This window comes from Mus pahari, chromosome 13 (assembly GCF_900095145.1).
Source record: "Mus pahari chromosome 13, PAHARI_EIJ_v1.1, whole genome shotgun sequence".
NCBI lineage: Eukaryota > Metazoa > Chordata > Mammalia > Rodentia > Muridae > Mus > Mus pahari.
The window spans coordinates 72710723-72721991 of NC_034602.1; the positions used below are offsets into that span (position 1 = coordinate 72710723).

General features: G+C 36.6%; 1 pseudogene; it reads right to left on the minus strand.

The window, feature by feature from the left end:
• Window positions 1–5428: 5428 nt before the first annotated feature.
• LOC110330321 lies at window positions 5429–9914 on the minus strand (annotated as a pseudogene).
• Window positions 9915–11269: the final 1355 nt, after the last annotated feature.

The following is an 11269-nucleotide window of genomic DNA, read 5'->3' on the forward strand; positions in this document are numbered from 1 at the left end:
CAAAATGAAAGCTACAACTGCTTTTCATAATTAAATGGGGGATAACATGATATTGTACTTATATGGAGAACTGCTGGATCTAAAAAAAAAATTATTCTGTCCTTTTGGTAGTACTGATCTAAGAGAATAACCATATTCAGCAAGGTGGCAGCATACAAAACACCGTTAAAGGTGCTCAACAACCTTAGTCATTAAGGAAATGCAGACCAAAAGTATTCTAAGATTCTGCCTCACCCAGGTCAGAATATAAATGTTACCAGTGACAGAGAAAATGGTTAATTCTAAAACTCTGTGATTGTTGGGTAAATAAGTGGAGCCAATTTGGAAATCACTGTGCAGTTTTCTCAAAAAACTAGTAATAGAAAAAATACAACCCAGCTATTTCCCTCAGTGACATTTACATCCTGACCTTTATATTCAGCGACAGACACTTACACATCCATGTTCACGGAACCACTGTTCACAATGGCTAGAAATGGATTCAGCCTGGATGCCCATCCTCAGACAAATAGATAGGAGAATGAAAGTCTGAGTGAACAGTGGAATTTTCTGCAGTTGGAAAGGAAAATTAAATCATGAAATTTACAAGGAAATAAATAGAAATGAATGTGAGTCTCTCTCTCTCTCTCTCTCTCTCTCTCTCTCTCTCTCTCTCTCTCTCTCTCTCTCTGTGTGTGTGTGTGTGTGTGTGTTTGTGAAGTAATTCAGATGCTGAAAGACATTTTTCATGGTTGTTTTCCAATGTGAGTGTATTAGCTTCAAATGTTTGTTTGTGTTGTTAACTTTAAGTATAACAGAACCCTTGAAATTTTAAAGAGGTCATTATGGAAGAGTATATGAAGAGTGAAGATATAGATTATAGGTAAATTTAAAGTAAAGAAATGGAATGCTGTATGTAGAAAGGATTAAGCAGTAAGAGGTATAGGAATGTGGTGGAAATCGGTGGGACAGGGTTAGGACTAATCTAAAGGAAGGGTACATAAAAGAAGCCATATGGCCCCATCGCTCACACACCCATCTCAAAGTTTTTTTTTTTTTTTTAATCCATAAATGTTCCTATCCAAAGGAAGGACAGGGACAACAAATGTATCAGAGAGTGAAGGCAGGGCCAACCTGAGAACAGCCCCACCTGGTTATACATCCTGTGTGCAAACACCAAACCCAACACTGTTGCCCTGGTCAGGAGGTTCTTGCTGATAAGAACCTGGTGTGGTGGTTCCTTGGGAGGTCCTGCCAGTAACTGACCAATATAGATGCAGCTGTTTGGAGCCAACCATTAGACTGATTGCAGGTAACCTGGTAAGGGAGTTGATAGAAGGACTGGAGAAGCTAATGGGGATTACAACCCCATTGGAAGAATAACATAGGCTGGACTGATTATCCAGTTCTCCCAAAGTCTAGACCATCTACCAAGGAGTGTACCAGGAGGGATCCATGGCTCCAGATGCATATGTAGAAGAGGATGGCCTTGCCTAACAGCAACAGAGGGGAGGTCCTTGCTCCCTGGGAGGTTTGATGCCCTAGAGTAGTGGGAATGCTGGAGCTGTGGGGCCGGAAAGCATGTGTGGGTAGGGGAGCACTCTCATACAGGCAAAGGGGAGGGGAAAGGGGGAATGTGGGCCAGAGGTGGGTTGGTGGAGGGGTGACCAGAACGTGGAATATCATTTGAGATGTAAACAAATGGAATGATTAATAAAAAATGCAAAAAAAGAGAAGCCATATGGATGTCTATTATCTTGCAATACACTAAAAAACTATAATTGGAGGTTTAATGGAATAGTTGTCCTCCTCTTCCTCCTCCTCCTCCTCCTCCTCCTCCTCCTCCTCCTCCTTCTCCTCCTTCTGTTTTAAATATTGCTCTCATTCATGCTTATCATTCAGTTAACTGTTTCTTTGAATATCTCAAAGAGACAAACTTTTAAAATGATGGAATTTTCCTTCAGTGCCAGATAGTTCAACAACTATAGGACTCACCAGATTAATTCCACAATGGCATTCTAGAAGGTAATTTTTAACCATAATGTGACTATTCTGAAAACACCAGTCTTTTGATGAAGTGCTCTCCATTGTCTCTTCCTAAAGTAGATGAAAGGAAATAAGCAGCAACTCAAGCTGTACCTGAGTTCAGATTTATTTTCAGATAGCTGTACCATGCTGTGATTTACTGCAGATTGGTCCCAAGGAACAGTATACTTTTATATAAGGTGCTTATTCAAAAGGAGGTATTATAGGAATTAAAAATAGATGGCCATTACTATAGCCTATGTATCTACTCTCTAGTAATCCATTTTAAAATTAATTTCCTGAAAAGATTAATAACTCATAGAATCCCCTTATTTGATATTTATGAGTCATGATATGAGTCCTACAGGAGTTTTTAGCAGTGCTGTTAAAAGTAGGCTTTCCTTGCTAGGTGATGCAATGTGAATATTACATATGGTCAATAGAGACTAAGCCAGATTAGTCTCTCTCTTCCTCAGTCTGTCTGTCTGTCCTTCCACCTGTCTGTCCGTCTGTCCGTCCATCTGTCTGTCTGTCTGTCAATCCATGTCTGTTTGTTTGTCTGTCTGTGCATCTGTCTGTCTCTGTCTATCTCAATTCTGTATTCTGTAATGGCCTTCTCTCCTGGTAATTTACTACTTGCTTCTGATTTTTTCAGTTAGCTGCATCACACTGTAATTTATTACAGATTAGTTCCAAGACACTATACTTTTATATTTGGTCCTTATTCAAAGAGGATATTATAGGAATTAAGAATACAGGACCATAGCTATAGCCTACATAGTAATCCATTTTAAAATTAACTTCCTGAAAAGATTAATAACTCTTTGGGGATTCCTCCTCTATCTTACAGGGATTTATTTCATGGCCTCTGACAGGTATGGAAGGCCTATGTGCTTGTGTACTGATGGACTGTCACTGGGTTCAAACATCTCCACGAAGATACCATGTTTAATAGCATTGTTTCTACCTGTAGTTTAGATGTCTTTTCTTGGATGCACACTTTGGTTTGATTTAACATAATAAAATAAAATAACAAGCTACTTTACTTTTTAAATTTTAAATGTCATAATTGGTGCAAATACACTTATAAACTGAAAAATTGTTATCTAATAAATGGAAATGTTAAGAATCAGGCCATTTTTGCTACTAGCTTAAATTTTTATGGCTAATAAATCATGTAATATCTTACAATTTTTGTATAAACAACAAAAGTAAGATGGCTAGCCTTGTGTGACTTTGGAAAATTCTATTTTACATTTGTCTCTGCAGAGAAATATAAAGATCTCTTTGGTAAAATAATCTTCAAGTTGCAATTTCTTTGAAGCAATTGTAACAAAACAGAATCTGGTGCTGCTTGATATAATATGTGGAGGTCAAACTCTCCTGAGTTTGAAAGAACAAATTTTAAAATGTAATAGGTTATGTTGAACCTTACACTAAATTAAAGCTTGTCATATCAATTAAGAAAGGGAACATGGTGACAATGACAAAGAATCCTTCTTACAGGTTGTGTCGTTCTTCTGAACAAATATTTAACCATATTACAGAAGTGAAAGCAATCTCCTCTTCTGTCACTTATTGGCACTGAATCCTTGATGTGCATTTATCCACTGAAGCCACTATAGGTTTAGTTAGGTGCAGAATGAACAGCACACTTCCATTAGAAAAGTCATCTTTAGGAAATCACCCTGAACATGAGCATGCAGAAGCTGTTAAGGATCACATCACGGTAGGGTGATAAACCATGGCTACTCCAGAAAAGTAAGGATAAATCAAGGAAAGCAGATGCCAACAGAGTTGTGCAAAAGATGCTGTAGAACTTGGCACTTAGATATCCAGGAAGAGCTTGAGTGTCACAGAGTATAGGTAGGCTTAGGGACCAGAAAGTAGTCATTCACAAGGAAAATCATACTCTTCCTGTCTCTCATGATCTCTCTCTGAATCTTTGGCATACATACACACATGTCCACATTCATACACATGTACACACCACTGTATAGCAGAGAGTACACAATTCCTCCTAAGAGTCTCATTAGTAAATGCCTCAGGAAAATGGAATAGCATTAAAACGTAACTCTATCCACTAGGAGAGGGTTTCCAGAAGCTATTAAACATGTGAAACAGAGTTTATCCTATTTTAAAAGAAGAATAAGTTGATTTTTATCAATAATATGATAAATTATAACATGAATTATAATTTCTTTTATTCAAAATGAAAAGCTCAGCCTTGAAAAACGCAAGTAATTGGCTAAAAATAACCAAAGATATTTGATTAAAAGTAGATAATAAATAGGGAAACCATTATAGATATTAATATACGCTTTCCACAGCCTCTTCTGTGTACTCGATACTGTAAGTCAGTGGTGAAATTTAATTATGTACATTATATAATATGGTAATTATAATATTTTCTATTCTACTGGAAAACATCTAAAATAAATGAAACTTTACATAGTACACATTAGGGTACTTTGTAAAATTAAAAGCAAAATCCAATAGCTGTTATTAATCTCATCACAATCATTATAAAGAAGTAGTATTCAATACATACTTCAAGGAAACTTTACCTAAAACAATTCTGACAACAGGACTGAAATAATGATTGTTATAAGTTATTGCTTTTGCACTTTAGTGGCAAAATCATATTGTGATTTTTGTGCTGGAAAAAAAACCCCCACAAAGTCTACCATATAAAGTTAAATACTTTTAAAAATAGAATGAACTACAGTATTATAAATAAAAGTTAAAATGAGGTTTACTAGTTAGAAAACTTTTTCCATGTAAAAATAAACAACAATTTATATCCATACTATTACAAGTAACACTGCATAGGTTATATTTAATATATATGTATTATAGTATTTATAATGCTTGCAATAACTTAATAATTAGTAAAAATTAATAGAGGCCTTGAATTTTAAAGGAAACAGGAGGAAGATATTATGAGAATGTTTAGAGGGAAGAAAGGGAGAAATATTTTCATCAAATTATAATCTAAAAAATAAAAACACATTTAAAATAACACTATTTATAATGCATATATAAAATAGCAGTGTATACCCATAGTAGAGAAATTGTAATCATTATTCTCTAAGCTAATATTAATTAGATTAGCTGGAGAATGATTAATTGAGAAAGAAGCAACATCTGGTCAGAAGCATTAGCAAGCTCAGCTTTAAGAAAGACAACTGATTTATAGATTCCCTAAAACACATTCATTTGAAACTGTTACGAAACAGCAACAAGAGGAACTTTTCTCTAGTACTGACATTCTTCTGAAGTTGCTCCATACTAAAGGTGGGCAACTCCCTTGGAGTTGAACATTCTGGGACTCTATTCTAGAATCTGTTGTGTGATACATGCAGACAACCTGAAGGACTTAATATCCCTCCTCCTCCTCCTCCTCCTTTGGACTTCTGCAACTTTATTTGACATTCAGCAGGTTAGTTCTCATCCACATAGACTGTAGATTTTTGAATGTGGTTACAGGCAAGTAAGTCAGCAATGTGTAGAGCTTGTTTGGTGACTCCTCATCCTCACTACGTTTTCTGGACAAACGTACCCGGATTCGATAAAGAACATTCCTTATTCCTTTGGCCCAGACAGTTTTATTGAGCCTGGTGTCAATGTGCACATCTGGTGTCCCCATTTCCTTCATTGCAAACTTCCGAATTTCTTTGAGTGCCCGAGGAGCACGCTTCTTGACCACTCCATGGATGTGCTTGTGAATGCTGATGGTGTATTCTCGGGTCACCACATCGTTAATGGCAGAACGGCCCTTCTTCTCATCACCCTTCTTTGTGGGAGCCCTTCTGCCTAGCTCAAGTTGGAAAGGAAAGCGAGAAGGATTGTGGGGAGGTGTCCTTCTAACTTGTGATGATTTTGAATAAGACTGCACCCACACAGGCCTATTTGGGAATGCTTAGTCACCAGGGGTCGCCACCATTTGAAAGATTAGGAAGGATGTACTTGGAGTAAGCTTTGCTTTGTTGGTGTAAGAGTGCCAAGGGGGGGGGGGTGACCTGCTTTGAGGTTTCAAAAACCCATTGCTGGGCCTGGCTATGTATTTGCTTGTGGATCAGGACTTAGCTCTCGGTGATGGTTCCTTCCATGCATCCATGCTGTCCTCAATGACGATATGGACTAAACCTGAGAGAGTATAAGTAAGCTCTCATTCAAAGCTTTTCTTTCCTTTCATCTTAGTATCCCTTCACAGCAATAGAGCAGTGACCAAGACATTACCCCTTCATTACTTTTGTTTTGTTTTTGCAGTTCAACTGAACTTTTGGTCTCATGTGTCAGAATCAACATTGACACCAATCTCCCCATATTTCCTTTCTTGAAATTGTTTAGGTATTTGTGTTCATGAATATAATAGAAGAAATGTATTAAAATGTTATACACAGTGGTGCAAGAAATTAACTCTCCCATACTTTATTAACATTTTTCTCTTTGTAAAGATCAAGCCTAATGTAGTAAAATGTGAGTTCATTAGAGAATATTGCTTCAGCAAAAGCATAGACAGGTAATATAACTTGATAACAATTTGTCTGTGTGAGCAATTAGTTTTTGATAGCAATTCTGTTAATGTCACTCTGCCAATGAGTATGACACAAAAATCTCAGGACTATTTTCACATTCAAATTGCGAATTTTAATTTTTTTTTCCATATAAAATGTGATATAAACATAAACCACAAAAACTTCTTAAATCTTGTGCTATGATAATAAATAAAAATTTTAATATGTTCTAATAAAATAGCTATCAGCTCATATCAGTAACTGTAATCATTGAGACTCAGGGTATTGTCAATCCAGGTATCCGTGACTGCTTAAGTTTCCATAAAAAGATTTATGGCAGGTTTTGTTTTGCTTTGGTTTTGGTTGTTCTTCAGTTCTGAGCAAGTTTGCTCAGATTTAGAATTCATTTTGAGTCTTATTCACTTGGGGAGACCAGATGTTCCTCAGATGAGGTCAAAACTTCTCTGCGCATTAGTTTGGTTGGTATATTATAGTTAGAGAACCAAGAGGGATGCCTACTTCTGTCTGATATCTACTGTTGTTCATTTCCTTAATTTTTAAAACTTGTCTAATCCAGGTATCTACCACAGATTTTGTTTTTACTTATGTATATCAGATATCTATAGATTATGGAGGTTATTCTTTCTTTAATGGTTATTAATACTTTTTGAGTCATTTGGATTTTTGTTTTTGTTTGTTTGTTGTTGTTGTTTTTAAATGAACTTGACAGAGTTGGGAAACACTGGCCAAACATTCTGTAGGATGCAGTTGTATGAGATTGTCTAGTTTAGACTGAATTTATGGATTGCAAAAGCTCGTTAGAAAACTGCAGGACCACAGTCTTCACCAAAGATTAAGATCTCTACTGTAAAGCTGACCTATCATTGAGCTTCTTTGATTCAGAATCTAGGATAAGTATTTAATTTACTATTACCATTTGTGTCCTGGCTGAAATTCTACTGTCAGATTTGACTAGAAGTTACTGTAATTTCATAATCTTTTCAACTGTCTAACTTCTTCATTTACTTAATTTCTGTTTGTAATTTTAGGGCTTTCTACTTCTGCCCATTAGATACTGAGACATGGAAATTATACTTAGATATGGGATTTTCACTCTAGTTCTATAAGGTTACAATTAGTTACACTGTTGAATTGAAGTACTATTTAATTTTTAACATAGCTATTAATTCTGTATATATCCACTTAAATATTGTTTCTGCTGTACAGAATATTGTTTTATAATTTCTACTTCAGTTTTAATACATTGAAATAAGTTCAAATGTCTCCTCTCACAAATAAATTTGGAACTACTATTTTATTTAGAAACCTGTTGTGTTTTTCCACATATTTAGGTAATGCCCGATTTTCATATTTTTGGGGTATGAAATTCTGTTTTGAATAATTTTCAGTTTAAAAGATATATATGTCAATTTAGTCTAAATGTGTCCATTCCCCATTTGTGTACAGTTGTGAAGGAATCCAGAAGATGGTGAAGGATCATCGAGATCTAGATTTAAGTGTTCTTCGTAGCTTCCATGTGGGTTCTGGGAATCAAACATGAATGCTCTGAAAAAAGCAACAAGTGCTCTTGACCACAGAGCCTTCCTTCTAGCCTTTAGTTTCTTTTCTAAACTTCACAATGTGCATGCTAATCCTCCAGAAGGTATTCTAACTTTAATGTTGAATATTAGTGGGGACTATGCGTATTTTCCATTTTAAAAGAATATTCTATGTATGTTAACTTATTGAAAGTATGTATTAAATACACTACATCTTCCTAGATATTCTGGTTGTTTAATTTATTGTCATCAATGACTGAAAACTTTATTGAATTTCAATAATATATCTTTCTTATTTGGTTTTCAGATTGTGACACATGCATTTCAATGCTGTGCTGTAATCTATAACGTTAATGTCTGAAAATCTTTAATTCTCTATGACAACTCTTTCCACGTTGTACTCAGAGTATTTCCTTTCTTCATCCATGTTAATTTTTCTTGCTCTGACTTCTCTGCATTTTCTGAAAATACCTCAGATTTTGACATTTCTCTTGGTACCTATTGGCATAATACAGTATTGCTTTACTTTTATCTGAGCTATGTCTTCAAACATAAATTGGGTTTCATCTAGATCAAATATGAACGAATTTTGTGCTCTTACCTCCTAATACTATTTTAATGCAATATTGCTATTTCTCTGGGAATTTATAAATGTTTTTATCATAATTACTCTACTTTGGTAAAACCCATCAAGCCCATTTTATGTTGACCAAATTGTCTAGAATGTGTCCTTGCTCTTGGTGTAGTTAACCTATCACACAGACAAACAAACAAACAAACACCTGCCTTTCCTTCTTCCAACAATTACTGAGTGCCAACAGCTCCTCAGTCAGGCACAGGATTTAATGCTAGTCTTCTCATTACCATGTTAGGGTTTGTCGGGCTTCAGCTTCTTCTGATCTTGTGAAGGCTCTCACGATTGCTCTAAATTTGTAGTTATAACTCTTCCTTTGTGCCTGGCGGGGACTAGCACCAAAATTCCCCCATTATGTTTACTTCTGGTAGTCTTTCAACTCTTTCTCTCCCTTAAAGATCTTTGAGTCTTAGCACACCTTAGCATGTACTAATTCCCAGCACCCATAGTAAACAGTTCACAAATGTTGACAAATGATCACAGATGGTGATCAGGTGTGGGAAGGGGGTGAGCGAGTCCTGTGAGTGAGAATGGAAATTGGCTGGTGGGAGGAGCACCTCTGGTGACTAACTGGAGGCCTGGGATGGGATAGGGTACAGAGAGTCTATGTGGGTGACCATATTTTAGATTCCTACTAGAGAAGAATATGGAGACTGAAATGGCCACCTCCTGAAGCTAGGCAGGACTTTCAGGTGAGGAAAGGTTTACATCAATCCACCCACAAATCCTTCAACCCAATATCTGTCCTAACAGAAAGATGTGCAGGGATAAAGAGAGAACAGATTCTGAGAGAATGGCCAAACAATGACTGTAACAACTTTAGACCAATTCCATGTTTGAGAGCCAAAACCTGACAGTATTAATGATATTCTTCTATGCTTGCAGACTAGGATCAAATATAATTGTGTCGCCAGAGACTTCTTCCAGTAGCTGATGGACATAGATGCAGAGACCCACAGCCAAATATCGGGCAGACCACTGGGAGTCTTGTGGAAGAGTGTGGGATAGAAGTGGGCAAGTCAGAGTGGTCATGGAAATCCCAAGAAGACCCAGAGTGTCAACTAATCTGGGACCAAGGCAGCTCACAGTACCTGGGACACCAACCAGGGAGCATGCAAGAGCTAAACCTCGATTACTTACATATCTGTAGTAAATGTGCAGCTTGGTGCTCATTGGGTCCCGTAACAAGTTGATCATGGGTCCTTCGGTCTTTGTTACCTGCTATTAGATCCCCCTTTTCCCATATTTGGACTGCTTGGAAGGTACCCAAGGGACATTACATTTCTCTGCAGAAAATAAGTTAGGGCAATCAGAGGAGGGATTTGTAAGGGTGGGACTGGGAAGAGAGGAGGGAGGGGGCAGGGATCTAGATATAAAGTGAATTTTTAAAGAAGGAAAAAATATTGCTAGATTAAAAACCAGAGGAAATCAAATGAAAAAGAACTAATTAAAAAATAAATTCCTGTTTGTCCTACTGTCCTTTAAGTCCTTGCAAGTTAAGGTTTCTGTTTATACTTAACAAATAACTTCCTGTTAGTGAGTTAAATCCTAATTAAGGAACAAGCCCTGTTTGCTTGTGTAATGAATGCCCTTGCCAATTATGTTTTCTATTTGTGATGAACAAGTTACTGGTTCTTAGATCTGATGTAGATTGCTTATGACTCCATTCCTATGAAGGATAACCATTTTCTTTTTCATCGCGCCTTTCATACAATGAATAACAGCCAACACTCTTACCTCTGTGGACACCTTATCCCTATTCCTCGTATAAAAGGGACTTCAGGAGGCCATCAGGGGTTGATCTGTAAAATTACAACTTAGGGTGAAAAGACCAGCTGGCCAATTCCAGGTGCACTACAAAATGCAGTTTGCTTTAATTGGCAATCGTAATTTCTCCTCGTGATTCTCAGGTTTAACAATCATCACTACACTGTCTGATCTCACACAGCTATATTTGAAAGCATGAATCAAAATAACTAACACATTGAAAATTAGAGGACAAAGAAAGGAGGCTAGAATGGAGATGGGAGAAAGGACATTACAAAATAAAGCTGAAAATGCATTGCTATGGAGTCAATTCATTTGCTGTCCACAACTCACCTTTTTACAGTACTGACTCCTAATGTGCCATGTTCAGACCAAGTGAATAAGCCATGATAGATCATTACAACAGACATTAAAGGCCTAGCTTTCTATCTCCCTCATCTGCTTCCTACAAGCCTGGAGGTGAGTTCTTACCAGAATCCAAACCTACTAGAACCTTGACCTTTCCAGACTTCAAAACAATGGGAAAAAACTGAAACTCTGATTGTATCATCACTCAATGATGCTTTTTTAGTTGCTGCCCAAACCAAGACAGATACGTGAAACAATTCAATTTGAAGGTTATTCAGAAAATAAGAAAATAAGATGTTATAAAAGAACCTACAATTACAAGTGATATGTGGTACATTCTTCTCTCAGCTAATTTCTCTGCTTCTATAACTTTGGGAAGGGGCTTTTGGAGGTTGTTTTCTAAGGATGTGTAATGACTTCTAAAAACTTGGGTACTT